Raw genomic sequence first — 15,279 nt, forward strand, 5'->3', positions numbered from 1 at the left:
AATTGCAGCATGTTTACACAAATTTGATACAGGTGATGCTTAGAATAAACATCACATGCAATGTCTGATCAAAACCAGATAGTGGAGTAATCAGCATGTGAATGAACAAAGGTAAATTGTATATATTCCACAAGAATATTATATCAACAGTTTATATTTACATATTCAGATCAACTTTTTCCATATGTTATGATTTGAATATGAAAAGTCTCTATAAAAGCTCAAGTACTGAGATTTCAATTGTCAGTTGATGAATATTTGAAAAGTGATTAGAAACTGAGGGCTCTGATTTAATGACTACATTAATTCTTTGATGACTTGATAATATGATTCAACTATCATGAAGTAATGATAAGTAGAAGGTGATTATAGCTGGGGTCAATATCTTGTGTTGCCATGATGTTCTGATTCAATATGGGTCCAGAGTCAGTGGTGTAAAGGATGGTGGACTGAAACCTCTAAAACCATGAACAAAAATAAATTCTCCCCCATCAAGTGTTTTTATTTTTATGTCTGGTATTTTATCATTAACAGTGGAAAATTAACATACTATATTAACATTCACTTGGAAAAAAATTTTTTTAATCAACAGAGGCATGGATAAACACATGATTCATATAGTGGAACACCACATAGTAATACACATTAATAAAAATGAATCACTAATACACAAAAAGAAAACAGTGCTGAGGTGTTTTGTTGTGTGTGTGTGTGTGTGTGTGTGTTTTTTATGCTAAGTATGAAGCCAGACACAGAAAGTTCAAATTTTCATAGTATTTAAATGCAAACTTAGCAACAGTGGCAGAAAGTAGATGGGGCTGAGGTTTGGAAAGTTTTTTGTTTTGTTTTTTAATTTTATGAGTGATAAAAGTGTTCAACACCTGGAAAGTAATGACAGTTATATGAATGTAAAAATTTCTCAAATATCATCAAACTATTATGGGTAAATTTCTGTGTACATAAATTATGTCACCAAACTCTTTAAAATTTAAAAAAATTATTTTATGTTTAATGAGTGTTTTACCTGCATGTATGTCTGTGTATCACATGCATGCAGTACCTGCAGAGGCCAAAAGGAACAGGATTCCCTGAAACTGGAGTTATGGATGTTTCTGGCTATCATGTGCTCTTAAGTTTTGATCCATCTCTCCAGCCTTGATTTTTAAAACTTAAAACTAAACAAAACTAAAACAAACAAACATCAAAGCAGAACTCCTACAAGTTGTCCTCTGGTCTCCACACATAGAGTTAGATAAGCTGGAAAAGCTACTCATCCACTAGGTGATATGCTTCTCTGGGACGGCCATTGTTTGTATTATTTCATGCTAGAATTGCTATATTTTATCTTTGATCCTAAATACCGGCTCAGAGATATTAAAAATCCTTTTACATTTCCTTGGTTACTATTCTATTGCTGTGAAAAGACACCATGTACTAGGCAACTCAGAGATTTAATCCATTATCATCATGGTAAAGAGAATTGTAGCATGCAGGCAGGTACTGGACCAATAGCTGAGAGTTATATCAGGATCCGGATTCATAGGCAACAAGCAAGCAGAGAGAGAGAGAGACACAGGTATGGGCTTTTGAAACCTCAATGCCTATTCCAAGTGACACACCTCCTATGTCCTTTTCAAACAGTTCATCAACTGGGACTTAAGCATGCAAATATATGTGCCTATAGGGGCAATTTTAAACTACCATGGCATCTCCAAAATGATATGATAGTCTTTTTGTGTAATGAGATGACTAGTGGGCTAGATACTCCTAAAATGCTTTATAATGGGAGTTGGTCAGCAAAAAGTCCAGAACATGACTAGAAGGTTGGACCTTTTGTCCTACTTCCTAACTTTCAAATTCAGGAAGAGGAGAGGGATTAAAAATTTATTTTATTATCAGTGGGGAATTATACAACAAAACATTTAAAATAATATAATGAAGCTTTCATAAAACTCCAACTGTACAGGACTGGGGAGATAAAGTTCAATTGGTAAAGTGCTTGCCTTGCAAGCATGAGAATCTGAGTTCAAGCTCTAGAAATCACATAAAAAGCCTGCCATGGCGGTGTGTGCTTGTAATCAGAATGTTGGGGAATTGAAGACAGGAGGATCTCTGGGGATTGTTCAGCAGCCAGCCTAAACTAGTGAATAACCTCTAAGCTAATGAGGACCATATCTCAAAAATCAGGACAGATTTACTATGAAGAGCAACACCTAAGGTTACCCTTGGGTCACTACCCTTCCCACATGTACCCCTACACACCCTGCATCCCAAAATACTTGAAACAAAACAGAAATCCCTTAAGTACCAGGTTTAAAGAGCTTTTGAACTGAGGACCACATGGAGGCTTCCTACAATGAGTTTCCTGGAAGGTAACACATCTAAAGAAGACATGGAAACTCTGCACTCCTTCCTCCATAACTTATCTTAGTGATGTCATCCATGTAGCTGCTCACTTATATCCTTTGTAATATTTTATAATAAATTATAAATGCAAAAAAGATACTTCTCTAGTAGTCAATCAGATGTCTCAATAAGTAGAGAAGCTTGCACACATGTGTAATCACCAGAATTTGATTCAAATTCTTCTGCAATAAAGAAAACTCAAGTTGGCAGGAGAGAACTAAACACCCAGAAGTTGTCATCTGACACTACATCCAGGTGTGGCTTGAGTGCATGTGTATACACACACATAAACACACACACACACACACACACACACACACAATATAAGATAACTAATTTTTAAAAATAAAATACTTTTTATGAGTGCTATGAGCTACATTAACAAATTTAACCAAATCCAGGGTATTTTGTTCAGTAGAGAATTTCTAGATATAGAGGGAAAACACCATACATTTAGTATCAAAAGTAATGTGAATGAATGTTTAGTACAGTTAATTTTTTTTCACAGTAGTAGCATTTTATCACAGTCTCCTTCATAATCAGTTATTCTTATGATAACTATGTACTAATCTATGAAAATTATTCCATTATTGGATTGCTTTTTTCTTTTCTATAAATTATAAAAATATGGATTTAATTATGACATTTTACACATGTATACAATATATTTTGATCATATTAACCCACTCAGCACACTCTCCTCTTTCCCCATGTTCCAACTGGTCTCCCTACTCTCAAACAGTCCCTTCTACTCCCATTATTTAAAAAATTTTGAGATTCCATATATGAAAGAAACATCTGATATTTGTGAGCCTGACTTTTTTCACTTAACGTGAAGATCCATTTTCCCCATAAATTACAAATGTTTGTTCTTCTTTATTGCACTTATTGATTTAATTGTTAGATACTTTTACTTCTTTTTAAAAACTGTGTTGATTTGCACATTTGTTGATTGGATTATATGCTCTTTTGGTGTTTACCTTTTTTAGTTCTTTGTATGGTGTGAATATACCTTGTCATACGAACAGATAGCAAGGATTTCTCCCACCCCTCCCTTTCTGGATGGTGTCTTCACTCTGTTGCTTGCTTTGTTCTGCTTTTAAATTTTATGAAATCTCACATAAGAATGCATGCTACTATTTCCTAAGTTGTTGGAATCATATTTAGGAAGTCATTTTTTTTATGTTTTATCTACTACATCACCAGGCTTCGAAACTCCCCAGCTGGTTTTCTCAGGACCCTTTATCAACTAGGTTATAAGAAGGCCCAACTCCCATAGGCTAGGCCTATGCTTCTTCGTCTGTAGGCCACTCCACTCTCTGTAGGCCTGGCTCTCCTGGGATCACGTGTCCCTTGGACTAACACAATTGAATATTTCTTGGGATCTCAGGCCACTAGTTTTGCCCTATTCATTTTTCCCTCCCTAGGCTGCCCAACTCTTTGTCCTATCACTGCAACCTTAATTCTACCATGTCACTGGCTGGGTCCTTGTCCATGAATTCTTACATTGGACCTTTTGATCATGACACAGAATTGATGAAAATTGTGGTCTTTTTTCATTTCTATGTTTTCATTCTCTAATGTTCTTTCCTCTGCTTGATCTAGTCTACTGATAATGCTTTTATTATTTTTAAAAATTGACTTAAGTTTTTCATTTCCAACAAATCCATTTGTTTTCATTTTTCACTTTCAGAAACTCAATTTTCTAATTTAATTTCTCACTCTTGTTGCTGACTTTCCCATCCTTGTCTTTAATTGTGTTTTTTTGTGTTACAATTTGCTCTTCTGTTGTGACAGAAATCTCTTACAGTAACTTTTATCATATGGAGATATTCATGGTAGGCAACTTTCTCTTGAGATTAAAACCTCCACTTCTACTCACAATAGAAAAAGCAGATAGCAATAACAAAAACAACTGTTCAAAAACAAATGAAAAGCAGATGGGCAGCGATAGTGCATGCTAGAACTTGGGAGGCAGAGAAGGCTGAGTTCAAGGCCAGTCTGTTCTACAAAACACCCTGAGTTTCAGGACAGCCAGACCTACACAGAAAAACCCTGTCTTGAAAAACAAAAATAAAAGAACAAAAACAAATTAAAAGCAAGATGTGTCTTGTGTCTGTAATCCCAGACCTAAGGAGCCCAGTGTAGAGTACACAATGAATTCAAGGAAATAGAAACAAACATCAAGAAAAAAAAAGAGAGACATTAAAATGTAGTATAAAAGGAAATACTACTACACAACAAGGTAAGAAAAAAAAAAGAAATGGTATTTACCAACTAAACTAAAAGTTTAAACATGATTAAAGATGAATGTATTAATAATTAAGCAACAAAAGAAGGGACATGGAAAAAGGAAAAAAAGAGAAGCAAGATAAGAAAGAGAAGTGCATGTAATGGGATGAAAGTATAACAAATAATGGTAACAGAAAACATGGTAAGTACAAATACAAAGCAACAAAAGTGAAACAAAAACAACTACTAAACAATCTACCAACCATTTATTTCTTCCTTACTAAAGAGAACAGGCTGTATTTTGTACCCCAAGTTTGCCTTTTGCAATTTACTTTGATTGGGAAGAACAACTGATTTTCTTCTCTAAATTGTGAACTAGTTAGTGCAGAAAGAGGGCTCAACCCGAGGTAAGTAGCACGTACTTTCCGATAATCTCTCTGGTCCTTTTAGAATGTACAAGACAATGAAATCGAGGCAATCTGTACACGGAGCTTTTGTTAATCTTTTTGTGCCATGGCCTAGATCTTCTGCTTGAATTTACACATAGCTGGTCTTTTCCATCTTACCAAAATATAAACTATAGTTCCACGGACATTTTTGCTGTTGATTCTCGTCTGTGGTGTAGCTTGCAACTCACTATTTTTATCGAAGTATACCTATGTTATTGAATCTGAATTCAACTTAGAACCGGTTTCCAATTCTTGAGGTTGTTATTTGCCCTGTCTGTGGAGGATAAGCCTTTGGAGTTTGGAGAAATAAACATAAGTACAAAATCTTCTGCTTTGGCTGTAAGATATCTAATACAATGGTTCCTATACATAGTGCTGGCAAATAAACAAAGAAATATAGTGGGGCCCTTTAACAATATCTGCTTACTGTGAAGAAATGGATCTTCCATGTTAAGTTTTGTTTTTACAAAAAGTTGGCTCGTGAACTTTGGTAGCTTCCTGAGGCTCTTTTCTCTTTTACTAGCAGTTTCACTGGAGAGGCTGTATTTTCTCACTTCCCTATAATTTTGCTTAGTGCTCTATGTTATTGTCTTTTATTTCTTTTATGAACCTAAAATTTTATATTTCTGGGTTCAACCAGTCTTTCTCTATTGTATTGTATACTGTGTTCCCTTGCCTTTCTGTGCTACTCACTTCTCCCTGCTGCACTTACCAAATATTTTGTTTCAGATTTATAAAAATACAAAAGTTCTCTGTAACTCTTATTTAGCCATCTTCTTTCTCTCTTTAGTTCCAGAGTAATTTTAAGTATAAATTTTAACTTTAAGCATACAATTCAAAATAATATAAGTGTGAACTAATATTTCACTTAGTGAACAAAAAATCTTTATCTTACACTTCATTCTGTGTTCCAGTGCTTTGATTTTTTTAAAGAAGTGATCAAATGAAATGACGAAATCTAAATGGCTCAAGGATTTTTTGTAAAAAACATTTACCTTGTTGAATGGTTGAGCATCTTTTGGATATATGTCCAGGAGTGGTATAGCTGGATCTTGAGGTAGCACTATTTCTAATTGTCTGAGAAAGTGACAGATTGACTTCCAAAGTGGTTGTACAAGTTCACATGACATTACACTATCAGCAATGAATGAGAGTTCCCCTTTCTCCACAACCACTCCAGAATATTTTGCCACTTGAATTTATGCTCTTAGCCATTCTGATGGGTATAAGGTGGACTTTCAGGGTCATTTTGATCTGCATTTCCCTGATGACTAAGGACGCTGAACATTTCTTTAAATGTTTCTCAACCATACAAGGACGCTTGCTCAACTATGTTCATTGCAGCTTTATTCACAACAGCTAGAATCTGGAAACAACCCGGATTTCCCTCAGCTGAGGAATGGATACAGAAATTGTGGTATATTTACACAATGAAATACTACTCAGCAATTAAAAACAGGAAATCATGAAATTTGTAGGCAAGTGGACAGAACTAGAAAAGATCATCCTGAGCAAAAAGACAACATGGTATATACTCACTTATAAGTAGGTATTAGAAATAAAATATAGGACAAACAAACTAAAATCTATAGTCCTAAAGAAGCTAAACAACAAAGAGGACCTTGGGGAAGAGGCTTAATCCTCATTCAGAAGGGCAAACAGGATAGACATTGGAAGTAGAAGATAAGGAACAGGACAGGAGCCTTCCACAGGAGGCCTCTGAAAGACTCTACCTAGCAGGGAATATAAGCAGATGCTGAGATTCATAGCCAAACTTTGGGCAGAGTATAGGGAATCTTATGGAAGAAGGGGGAGGTAGAAGAAAGACTTGGGGAGGACAGGAGCTACACAACGAGACCAACAGAGCCAAAAAATCTGGGGCCAGGGGGAGGCCTGCAGAGGCTGAATCAACCAAGGACCATTCATGGAGAGGGCCTAGATCCCCTGCTCAGATGTAGTCAATGGGTAGCTCAGAATCCATGTGGGTTCCCTAGTAAGGGGAGCAGGAGCAGTCACTGGCATGAACTCAATTGCCTGCTCTTTGGTCATCTGCCTCTGGCAAGGTGGCGTTACTAGGCCACAGAGAAAAGGATCCAAATGTCCTGATGAGACCTGATAGGCTAGGTTCAGATAGTAGGGAAGGAAGACTTCCACTATCAGTGGAATAGTGGAGGGATATACGGGGAAAAGAAAGAGGGAGGGTGAGACCGGAAGGAGATGAGGTAGGAAGCTACAGCAAAATACAAATGAATAAATTGTAATTAAAAATAACAAAAATAATAATAAAGAAAAAGAAAAAAGTATTTACTTTGTACTATCAATTATTTTATTTTAAACTTTCCATTTAAATGTAGCAAAGTATAGAAAACCAAAGTGCTTTGTGACATCAACTGTGCCTCCTTAATGAGTATAAAGTATTTTAAATTAATTATAATTTATTTATTATTTAACATTAATATTTAATATAAATAATATTTACTACAATATTATTTATTATTTTTAATTATAGATTATTTATAATTAATTCCATCTTAATGATTATAAAGTATTTTAAATTAATCTACATGTATTAAAGGATTTATATATCATTAGGATTTTGCTGAATTAACTTCAGTGTAGAACAAGAAAAGGAAATGATCAAAATATGCTCACTTGAAGAGTACATACAAATCGTTAAAAGTAGTAACTAAAAATCAAAAGTAATTATCTTAAATATTAGGAACCCAGCCCAACAGAAAATTAATTTTCAACAGAAGTTTGGGAGAAATGTTGATTTAACAAATATTGAAGATTAAATACTATCTACTTTAAACTCATATGAAATAAACTAACATAATTTTAAATATTGAAAAGATGACTATATAGTGGTAAATATTCAACTAACTACAAAGTCATAAAAATTAAGAATATTTACATTAACTAAATAGCTTAAAATGTACAGTAAAATTGATATGGCATAGAAGAAGAAACTGAGAAATTTATCACATAAAGATTTTAGCAAAAAAAGAAAAGGGACACATGATAATCATGCAAAAAAATCATCTCTAATTTTCAGTAATAAATCCTTCAAGCTAGGAGACAATAGATGTAAAATGCTAAGAGGAGGGGAAGCCGAATCCACTTAGAATTCTGCCTGCAGCAAATGCAATTTTTTTAAGCAAAGTTAAAAAGGAAGATAAAATATTGACTTAAAGCAACAACAAAGAAACAGGCATAGCATGGCCATGCTACAGGAAATGTAAGTGTATTCTCCAGACTCTTTGTTCAGAGGGAAATTGATATCTGGTAGCAATTTGGTCTCCATGGAAGTGAAGCATACATGAAGTGATATAAAACATTAGTAAATGGAAGCGTTTTTCTCTCTCTCTCAAAAAAATAAAGATTTTAGCACACATCTTTTTAAATTATTTCTTCTATTTTTTGAGATTATAATATAAATACATCATTTCCCCCTTCCCTTTCCTCCTTCCAAACCCTCCCATACACTCTCCTTGCTCTCTTTCAAAATTATGGTCTTTTTTCATTAGTTGTTATTACATACACATATGTATATACATATACTCTTTTTTAAAAAAATATTTTATTACTTATACAGCATTCTGCCTTCACACCAGAAGAGGGCACCATATCTCAATACATATGGTTGTGAGCCACCATTTGGTTTGTGGGAATTGAACTCAGGACCTTTGAAAGAATAGCCAGCTTGCGTTTATCTAACTCAAGCTGCCACAGTAGGACACATATTACACACATGCACATACCATCTCACTATCTCAAGCAGATATTTCAGGTAGTGCTTACATACAGAATACTGTAACTGAGACCACATTGGCTATGTCCATTAATTATGGTCATAATCATTTACTTTTCCTAATTAGCACAGAGTATGTTTTTAATTGGTTGCATGTTTTTTGTTTGTTTGTTTGTTTGTTTGTTTTAAGCATTGCCAACTTTTCTATTGTACCTACAAGATTAAAAACAAACAAACATCTAAAAGCTTCTTTGAAGAAAAAAAAAAAAGAATAACCAGTGCTCTTAGCCGCTGAGCCATCTCTCCATCTCAATACTTATATTCTTAAGTACATAAATAAAACCTACTCAGTCTGTATGTTACTTGTATGTATGCTTTCAGGGCTGACTTTGTGGTATTGGATAATTACTTGCTATGCTCTTTCCTGTGGAAGACTATTTCTCCCACTTTAGCATATCTTAGTTGCCTGTAGGTCTCTGTGTAGGGTTGAGGCCTCCTGGGTTTTCCACTCTCCACTTTAGTAGGTTTATTGCTGTTATCCTTACTCAAGTTATGTTTAGGCAGTCATGTTGATGAGATTTTATGGGAGTAGTGTTTGACACTCCTAGGAGACACAATCTCACAGCAAATTCCCAATCCTCTGGCTCTTACAATCTTTCTGTCTCACAGGGTCTTTTCTGAGACTGACACTCAACCAAGGACCATCTGTGGATATAACCTAGAACTTCTGCTGGGATGTGGCCCGTGGTAGCTCAGTAACCAAGTAGTTTTTCAAAGTAAGGGGAACAAGGACTATTTCTAACAGGATCTCAATGGCAGGCTCTTTGACCTCCCCACCCCCCAGGGGAGGAACAGTCCTGTTAGGCCACAGAGGAGGACTTTGCAGCCAGCCCTGAAGATACCTGATAAAACAGGGTCAGATGAAAGGGGAGGAGGTCCTCCCCTATCAGTGGACTTGGAAAGGGGCAGGGAGGAGACCAGGGAGGGAGTGTGGGGTTGGGGAGGGAATGAGGGAGCGGGATACAGCTGGGACACAGAGTTAACAAAATGTAACTAAAAAGAAAAATAAAATTAAAAAAATCTTTCTGTCTTATCTTCTGCAATGTTCTCTGAGCCTTAGTAAGTGCAGTTGTTGTTTTGTAGCTGTATCTGTTGGGACTGGGCTCTACAATTTTGAATTTTGATTGGTTGCTAACACACTTTTTAAAATTAGATCAAAAAGAAAATTATTCGGAAGAACATGGATGATATGCACAGCTAATAAACCTCAACTTTATCAATACTGACTCCCTCAAATTAAAATATTTGAATGGTGCTTGATCATAAGGAATGAATTAAAGAAATATGTTCTAAAATCTCTACACAAAATATTTCTTGCTCAGCCCTCTTTCCTTTCTGTTGCCGGCATTCCATTCAGACTGAGGAAGAGCCAGAAACTCAGGGGTTATGTAAAGCACGGTCATGGCTGCCTCAGTAAGCACTGCAAACACCCACGAGGAGGATGGAGTGCTGGAGGTGTGCATCACCACCAGATCAGCTTCAACAAATATCATCCAGGTTACTTTGGGAAAGTTGGTATGAGGCATTACCACTTAAAGAGGAACCAGAGCTTCTGCCCAAGTGCCAACGTGGATAAATTGTGGACCATGATCAGTGAGCAGACAAGGGTCATAACTGAAAAAAAAAAAAAAAAAAAAAAAAAAAAAAAAAAAAAAAAAAAAACAAGACTGCATTTGCTCCCATCACTGATGTTGTAAGATCAGGTTCCTACAAAGTTCTGGGGCATGGCAAGCTCTCTGAGCAGCCTGTCACCATGATATATATATGATGTTCAGATGCTTTTACAGGCTAGTATGACTACTTTTTTTTTTTTTAAGGAAACCATGCTGATTTTAATTATACATTCCTTAGCAACAGAAAAAAAGAAACAAGTTCCATAACTTCTTCCTTCAAGGTAACATAATCACAACATCTATAGCAAGCAAAGTCATTCATGAATATGACACATTCAGTTCATTTCCTAAAATAAATGCATAATTCCTACCTGAAATGTTAATTGAATACAGTGGTTAGTTTTATACTACTGATGTAAAGGTAGCTAAATATTAAGAAAATGTAATAATTGGATTCACTAAGTTAGTAGATTCAAATAAAAAATACATCATAGTAGAAATTTATTGTAGAAAATACTTTGTTAAACTTTTATATGTGAGAAGCAATATATGTCCTACTACATATTATCAAGGCAGACGACAATCCCGATGTCATTCTGTCTTTAAATGGATCCATCTTTAATGTGACATTATCATAATTGGTTACAAAATTCAAGGGACAGATGGAAAAATATAGAAATTACTTGAGACTTACCTTGCAGTATCAAAGGAAAAAGTTCTAAATTCAGTGTTACTGTTCTAAATTCAGTGTTACTGCCTCTAACTAACTAACCAACTAACCAGCTAACTAAGTAAAAAGCATCAGAACCTGATAATCAATGGGATCTTAAGATACATAAGCCAATGTTAAGATATGCTGATGTGACCTCACCTGTATTTCTCTAACCCATATGATTGTGTTGTTTCAGAGAGAGAGAGATGGCCAAAGTTTCTGTTTTCTTCTGGGCTGAGTTAAGACCTAACTTGAGTAGGTCTGAGGATATTGTTAACCTATATCATACCATTTTAAAGGTTTTGTGTTCAATATTGCCTATACATAGGGTTAGGGGTGAAAGAATAAATGGACATAATAGAATAGAATAGAAGATAGCTGATTGAAAGTAAATTAAGAACTGAACTGCAATTTTCTATCATATGTGTTTCCAAAATTAACTGCCCTATGGATATCTTATGTAAAATTATAGCCAGAGGACAAAGATGAATTAGAACAGTTCCATGGGGAAACATAGGAACACTGGCATATGTTTATTTTTAATTAGACACCACAAGGGTTAATTATATGGGGTCATTAGAAGAATAGCTGCTCCAGATTAACTCTCTGATATGTGCAAAAGTGATGAGTTGCAATAAAAGATATACATTCCCTGTAATGAAAAATACTGAGCCTGAAACTTCAAGTAAAACATTAGTAAACAAGAATTGATTCAGGAGGCAAAAGGCATGATAAAATGGAAAATCAAAGAAATAAAGAAAATTTAGTCTAAAAATCTGATTTTAGTGTGGCCGGATCACTGTCTGCAAATATCCAAAAGGGTGTCATTAAAAAATGAAATTGAACTCAATTCTTCATAAAAAGAGTCAGTTTTTAAGCTCATAGAGTTCAAAATATAAAGAAAAGGCATGATTGTAGGTACCCAATAGATTTTTAACAGTCTAATTTTTACTTAAAAATTTTAACATTTTAATTCAAAAATAATAAGTTCCCCTTCAAGAAAACATATAAGAGGTTTTGGTAGCACACATACAAAAATTGTAATGTGACAGAAAATATTAGAATAGTCCCGGTGCAAGGATGGCATCTGTGAAACATTTTATTTTTTTCCTGAGTTGTCTATAGATAGTTAATGGTTGCTGGTGGATGGAGACACATTTTTTTCACTGGTATTACCACTGGTAAGGAGCCCATGCTTTTGTCAATAATCACTCAGACTGGATCTTTTAATAAATCCTAGTAGAATAAAATGGGTCACAAAATAAGGGAAAAGAAAAACATTACCATAATAAGAGGACTAGGTGAGCAAAAGAAGGGGATCACTGGGAATGGAAGGAGTACAACAGAGGCTAAACTGCAGTGTATATATGATAAAAATACTCTATATCTGTTTATCACTACTACTCCTCTTGTTATAGCTGCTACTACTCCTACTATCACCACCACTATTATTAAGTGTGTCTATAATGTGTATGCATGTGTATTCCATGGTGTGTGTATGAAAGTAAGAGGACAATTTCTGGGAGTCAGTTCTTTTCTTTTACAATGAGCTTGGGGATCAAATTCAGGTTAGCAGGTTTTCATGGAAGGTACTTACAGGATAAGCTATCTCACCAGCCCCCAAATAACACTATATATATATATATATATATATATATATATATATATATATATATTTAATGAAAATGTCATAATGAAACCCATTATTATATAATTAAAATAAGGTGCTTACAGGATAAGCTATCTCACCAGCCCCCAAATACATTATATATTGTACATATATATACAATATATATATTTAATGAAATATATATATTTAATATATAAATATTTAAATATTTAATATATATTTAAATATATAATATATATTTAATGAAAATGTCATAATGAAACCCATTATTATATAATTAAAATATGTTAATGAGATAACTGAAAAGGATAAAGGAAAATAAAGCTATAGAATATTTATTCTGATAATCGAAAGGGTGTTATACCATTAAATACCATAATCAAATTAATTAACCATAACCACCACTCTCTGCTGATAGTCACTGCTCTCTGCTGTTACAATTATTATGGGAGTCAGGACACTGAAATTTTGCCATCTTATCATATTTCAAGTTAAAAAATCTTACTAGCTATTATAATTATGATGTATAATAGATGTCCCAAACCTAGTTATTTTTTAACTGAAGGTTAATAGCAAGGATGTGTTAGTGATTCTCTAATTCTTAGTCATATGGCTGCAAGGAAGTTAATTCTTCAAGTAATAAATAGGCTTAGAAGAGTACTCTGAACCTCAGATGAGGTTATAGGTCTAGCCAACACCTTGAGTTCAACTAGCCTGATGAGACCACAAACAAGCAATATAACTATCTCATGCCTTAACTCATTCTCTGAAACTATTAAATTACAAATTTGTGTCATTGTAAGTCACTTAGTTGGTGGCAATTTCTTATACAATAATGAAAACATTAACAATTTTAAATACTAAGCCTTTCAATTCCTTGACCATGGTATGTATACTTATTTATTTACAGCTTCTTCTATTGCTCTCAATAAACTTGTCTGCTTTCAGGTATACATAATTTGTTTAATGTATCTATCCATATTCAATGTTTTGTATGCTTCTGTAAATGGTATTTTAAATTTTAGCTTCTTTTTTTTATTTTTTTTATTAATTACACTTTATTCACTTTTTATCCCCCCATAAGCCCCTCTCTCCTCCCCTCCCGGTCCCACCCTCCATCCCCCTTCTTCACGAATGCCCCTCCCCAAGTCCACTGATAGGGGTGGTCCTCTTCTCCTTCCTTTTGGTCTTAGTCTATCAGATCACATCAGGAGTGGCTGCATTGTCATCTACTGTGGTCTGGTAAGGCTGCTCCCCCCACAGGGGGAGGTGATCAAAGAGCATACCAATCAGATTATGTCAGAGGCAGTCCCTTTTCCCATTACTATGTAACCCACTTGGACACTGAACTGTCATGTGCTACATCTGTGCAGGGGTTCTAGCTTATCTCCACGAATAGTCCTTGGTTGGAATATGAGTCTCTGGGAGCCTCTAACTTTTATATTGATTAATATATAGATACAATTGTATTTATACATTAATATTATATCTTATGGCTTTATATTCTGTGTGTGCTTTCTCTTGGTCAAGTGTGATTGCTGCCATCTTGAATTAACTCAGTTGATCCCACTTCCACATGTCTATCACAAGACTGAATACATTAACACTTTTTTAAGCAAGGGGTGCAATGAGGCTAAACAAACTCATGATGCTCAAGAAACCTCTCTTTTCCCCAAAGATATATAAGCAGTTAACATTTGATGGGAAGAAGGGTTGCTTGATAGTATAGCTGCCCCATGAGTTGACCATGTTCATTTAAGTAACCCAAATAACTTACTGTTTCTCCCAGCTAAATTTTGGATAAGATAATTATTTTCATCCTTTATCACCTTCTCTATCTTTGATTAACATGGATACAGTATCAAGGAAAAGTCACACCACACCCTGTTATTTCAAGTAGCTTTTTATGTAGGTTCCTTAGGACATTGTAGATAGATGATCATGCCATGTGAATAAAGACCTTTACTTCTATTGTTTCAATCAATATTAATATTATTTATTTTTCTCCATTACCACTTTGATTCAGCCTCCTAGCATTATGTTGTATATAAATTGAGATGCTATTTTTTTCAACTGATACCTGCTGGGAAAGGAAAAATTAGTTTCCTCTGATGGAGTGTCACTGAGTATATTAACCACATTCTAAAGTAGTACCCATGCTCAAGAGTAGTTGGCCAACACAAGACAGACTCTAAAATTGTGAAGTGTGTGTGTGTGTGTGTGTGTGTGTTCTTTTTGATTTGGCACTTTATTTTATTTTAAAAATGTAGCCTTTGTTGTCCTGTTTATTTGTTCCCATTTTTTCTTTTTGTAAGTGAGGAGAACAAGAAATTGAGAGATGGAGAGAATTTTGGAGGAGTTGAGAGAGAGAAAGTAAAGAACATGATCAAAGTATGTTGTATGAAAAAATACAAAATAAGTAAAGA

General features: G+C 34.6%; 1 pseudogene; it reads left to right on the plus strand.

The window, feature by feature from the left end:
• The first annotated feature begins 12,234 nt into the window (after positions 1 to 12,234).
• LOC132650196 (U6 spliceosomal RNA) lies at positions 12,235 to 12,332 on the plus strand (annotated as a pseudogene).
• Positions 12,333 to 15,279: the final 2,947 nt, after the last annotated feature.

The sequence above is a fragment of the Meriones unguiculatus genome, chromosome X, assembly GCF_030254825.1.
Source record: "Meriones unguiculatus strain TT.TT164.6M chromosome X, Bangor_MerUng_6.1, whole genome shotgun sequence".
NCBI lineage: Eukaryota > Metazoa > Chordata > Mammalia > Rodentia > Muridae > Meriones > Meriones unguiculatus.